Source organism: Carya illinoinensis, chromosome 15 (genome assembly GCF_018687715.1).
Source record: "Carya illinoinensis cultivar Pawnee chromosome 15, C.illinoinensisPawnee_v1, whole genome shotgun sequence".
Classification (NCBI taxonomy): domain Eukaryota; kingdom Viridiplantae; phylum Streptophyta; class Magnoliopsida; order Fagales; family Juglandaceae; genus Carya; species Carya illinoinensis.
In genome coordinates this window covers 10,783,265-10,788,426 of record NC_056766.1, presented here as the reverse complement: position 1 = coordinate 10,788,426, position 5,162 = coordinate 10,783,265, and the positions used below count along the sequence as shown (strand labels likewise).

Genomic DNA, 5,162 nt, shown 5'->3' with positions numbered 1-5,162 from the left:
GTAGCAAATGATCATCGAGAATCTAATTCTGTAGACCAATTGGCGTCATCATAGAAAGATTTTAATTAGTGACCATGCATGATCACTCATGAAACTAGGTTTCTTTTATTTTTTAGTTTTTAATTTGGAGGGAACTTATTTTGAAATTATCATTTATCTCAAAAATTTAAACTGATAAAAAATATATTATTTATTTAATTATATATTAACACTTATAATAAATTATGCCTTTCCACTAACTAGTCGTATTAATCACTCTTCAACGTTCAAAGATTCTAGCTAGCTTTGGAAAAAGGATAATAAAAAGAGTGAATAATTTCAGTAGTAGACCCCACAATACTTTAATATCACGTGAAACAAGCAGCATCAAATTCCTATATATAGCTAGGACCGGTTGATAAGCCAACTCGCATCTGTTTCGTTTTCGGATAAGAAACCCGGTATCACATTCGAAGGGGTATATATATTAACTAGGCGTTTGCTGATGAAAGATCCAGTAATATCTATGTCATAAACAAAAATTTATAAATTAATTAACGTAATGGTATCATATATATATATATATGGTGTTATCAACATATAACTTTGCTTTAGTACTACTCATATCAAAATTAAGAGGTTGGAGTTACCAATATTAAAAAAGCATTAATTTGTAATTTTTTTCTCCTGTTAAAAGCTCAATATATATATAATGTCTATCAAATTAAACTTATCTTGCATTTACTCTAAATTTAATTCTTGCATTGTTATAGTCTTTCTGTATAGATCCCTAGCCTCTAATGATCAGCTAATTACATATGTACATCTATGTTGGATATGAAATAAATTTGGGTCTAGCTTATTGGAAGTCCAATACTAGGGATAAAAGGAAAGTTCACCGATGAAAGTGACATAAGGCAAGTGGGATTCAACTACTCCAAAATATTAAGAAAGGATGTTTCTATATAAAAGATAGAGAATACTACAAAGGTCAGGGGATTGGATATTTCTACAAGGAAAAACTTCACTAGCTACCATCTCGGGAGATTGTCTCTCTAAGAGGAAGGCATCTTCTTCGACCTCCTTAAAATCCTATTTCCTCCACATACTTTCAAAGATGTGGGAGGTAAAATCATTTGACATAGTGGATTTCGCTCCCAAACGATCTCTGGATATGGATTTTTATACTAAACAATATAAATCTCCAAATCTTTCTCTTTATTTACAGTTTATATGGTTTATTTACTATTTATTTTATAGATGATGACCATTCAAGCATCATATCAACACCTAAATCATCGTTGTGGGGCATTCAACCGTACTGTTGGGCCCTGACCCTATCAAAAAAATGCATCAACAATCCGAATATAAGAGAAATATCAAAATCATGTTGAATGTACACATGATTCTCTCAATAATGAATATAACAATATACATCGTCACGTTAATTACTGATCTGTCATCAGCAAACATGCGTACTTCTATATACATGCCGAAAGAGATCGATGTGGATAGCAATTAGGCTTATCAACCCTTGTTATATATATATAGTAAATATTTGATGCTGTTGTTTGTTTCACACGATGATAATCTGAAAGCCTATAAATTTGAGGGGTCTACGTACTAATATTACATGAGTCATTCTCTCTTTGTTGTTTTCTTTCTTCCAAAGCTAGAAATATCATTGAACGTTGAAGAGTGATTAACACGACTAATGGGTAAAAGAATATGGCAAATGATCATCGGGAATCTAATCTTTGATACAAGTGGACCCAAATCAGGTGAGTATTATACTCTTCACTTCATGAAGCCCCTAATTTAGATTTGAGAGACTATTGTAAATTAACGATTGATCACCTAGAATATTTATATATTGTCTCTAGTATTTTTTTTCACAATTAGGAGAGAAATAGTGATCTCCTATTTTGTGGCGGTTGCGACCTGTGATCACCACTTCATTGCTTGATAGATTCCTACTATTGAATATGATTTAGGTGTTCCGAGAGAACCTCATCGCTCGTGAGCTAGTGAGAATCCATATAACTTTCAAGGGTTGGGAATAATAGCTAGCAATATCAAGTTATATATATACTATATAGTACTGGATTCTTATCTCACTTCTATCACACTACAAGAAAACAGAGTTTTCTCAACACTAATTTTTGTCGCTATTACTCACGAAAATCACCGCAAATATACATTCTTAGCGCTATTTCATCGTTGCAGTTTGGTTGGAAAAGTTTGTTTATTTTTATGTTTCCTCAATGAAGTGCATAAATAGCTGTAAATATTAACCTTTTCTAGCCAATTTTTTTCGACACAATAATAGATATAATCACTGCAATTGCAGGTTCCAATCTCATCTAAAATCGTTGGAAAATGATTTTTGCAACTAAAGTTATCGTCGCTGGTAGATGAATCATCGCTGCAAATCAGAGAGCCCCTTCTCGACGTTTTCACAGCATTGCCGTAACTCTTCCTTTTCCCAGCGTATATATATCCTTGCTAAAGAATGAAATTTAACTGGTAATGGGTTGTTGCGCCGCTCCATCAGATTGATGCAAAAAGTTGACATCTAAACTCTGTTTGTTTATCCCGTCGCTGGCGTTTCACCGAGATAGGTGTTTTGCAACTGCTCTTTAAATCGATGCTACTATGTTTCCTACCTAGTAGATACAGCTTGCGTCATATGGAAAATTGCCGCAAATAATTTTTTTCCAGCGGTGTGATGTTCGTTGCAAGAAGGAAAAAATTACTTTCTATAACTTTTTCATCTGCACTTTATTTCACTGCACATGTAGAGTTGCTGCGATTTTAGTGGTCTGACGGAAAAAATGGCTATTGAATGGCTGCACTGATTTGCATAAAACAAAAAACGCTATCGACAGTAGCGTACACCTGTAAACAAGCTGGGTATTGCTATTTTTGGAGCTCTTTTTGCTGCAACATTTTTTTGGCCTCTAGCTATTTATTGCCAATAAATATTTGTGGATGATTAGTTGACCAAGAATATTTAATCTTAAACTGCTGCATCAAAATTGTTAAAGAGCCAACAAATTTGGGATCAATACTCATGCATTTTTTCAGAACCACATATCTAAATGTATATTGTACATTCAATCATCTCAACGACTAGCAATGTCTACCACAATGTCATGACCATCATAATGTGCTAAGACAAAGTTAAAAATGAAATCATAGTATATAAATCAGTCTTTCGGGTGCCCACCAATTCACTTACATCATCTGGAATTTCACATCCTAAGCCACTATATACTCCCATGTTGTGACAGCTTATAGGAAGAAAGATGTTTACATATACAAAGCCAATGGAATAATACCCTATTTCACTCTTATAACAATGGATTTTCAATGAACTACGTACATCTTTCACTCCTTCAGTCCATATCATGTCGTTCGCAGCAACAAGTTGATCTACTCGTTCTCGTTTGATTGTTCATATTAGAAATGTTGGCGGCCTACTGTCCATCAAATTCCATTGCATCTTCTACCCATTGATATTCAATCACCTTAATCTGGTACATCTTCTAAAAAGCCTGCAAACCATGTAAATAAAATTAGTAGTTTTCCATTTTTTCCTGCTCCTATGTGATGCATCATTAAACCACTTCTCATCAAATGTTTCCTCATGAATTTTGCAGCTCAATAATTTTATTAAGACATTCTCATACACTATGATATACATTCTTGTGCAATGTGCAACACCTTGTAAAAAGTTATATGCTTATATTAGATTTGTTGACAATGTGTTCTAATAATTGTCTTCCACTATGCTTAATTAGTAGCTAATCAGCCCATCTCATAACCATAGCTGTACGTATGACTCATATATACATAGTATTTATTGCTTCATTGTAAATTCCACATGTTGTATGTTCCTTACAACCAACTATTTACACCTACTGTTAAGCATGCCCAACAAACTTAAAGCTCCAAATTGCAACTACAAATTTGTATCATGATTAGGAATTTGTGTTTCCTTTCCTAGACAAATTTCTGAAAGGTGATCCATAGTTTGACAGATAAGTGGAAGACATTTTCATGATTATTTGCGAAAGAAACAAGCAAACCCCATCTATTGAAACAAGCAGTTATATCAAATATGCCCCGGATATATCAATATTAGAAACCCCTATACATTTCCCAACCTCACCTGGTAATGACCCCAAACACCTCTTTGTATAACACTTACCTTTACACATTTGTCCATCAAGGATACCAGTTTGCTCTAACTTAATCCATATGTTGTAGGAACTTGCCATGCTTTTCTCCCCTGTATTTATAAAGTCGACCTGTCCATTGTTTTACACCTGTATAACAACATTGTGAAAGTGAGGGTGCATGCCTCCTGTCACCTCTTATATATTCATGGTTATGTGCAGGAAAATGAGTAGATGAATTGATGTGTATTTACCTTGTCACCAATATAACACAACATGTTGTCCTCCTTCCTCCATATTAGACAAAAACTAACATTCATTAATAAGATCTCTGTGATTGCTCCTATCAAAAAACTAGTCATGATTACACAATTTCCAAAAGCCAGTCACACTTCTAAGAGATAGCTACCACAAAACACTAAATATTTAACCTCCCATGCATATTTACTGCCCATCCACCATCTTACTATCAAAAATGCACCCAAAATACTCAAAAATGTCACTGCCATTCCATAAGTTGTTACCCGTTCACTGAGTCTCCCTGGTGAGACTCAGTGAACACAAGGAACTCAGCCAAAAATGACCTCAACAGCTTATCGGCCTCATTCTATCTCTCCAAAATTCTGCTCATGTTTGCCTTCATCTCATCCATTTCAACTTTGTGGGTCTCTGCATCCTTCTTATGTTTGGCCAATAAATCTAAGTATCATTGCTCCCGCTTACGGTCACGAACTCTTGTAGGCTCTGGTATCACCATCTCCCCTAGGCCTCGTGCATATCCTGGTCGACTTCCAAGTACCTTCCTAAAGACAGTCGCTGCTGCCTCCTCAGTACGTTGGGCAGGTTCTAACTCATCCATCTTCCCAACCATGGATTTCTGCACATTGTCAAAATAAATTATTAACACAGAATCTGTTTCCTTAACATGACATCTATCACTTTATATACAAAATAATATATCCATCAACATATAGCAGTACTAGTGGCTAAATTAGTATTTAT

The 5,162-nt window shown here is 34.7% G+C and overlaps 1 long non-coding RNA gene across 1 annotated transcript; it reads right to left on the bottom strand.

The window, feature by feature from the left end:
• Nucleotides 1-3,188: 3,188 nt before the first annotated feature.
• LOC122295594 lies at nucleotides 3,189-5,007 on the bottom strand. The gene is made up of 3 exons (XR_006238166.1): nucleotides 4,415-5,007; nucleotides 4,193-4,310; nucleotides 3,189-3,536 (listed from the first exon to the last, which is right to left on the bottom strand). It is a non-coding gene; the product is annotated as an uncharacterized LOC122295594 (long non-coding RNA).
• Nucleotides 5,008-5,162: the final 155 nt, after the last annotated feature.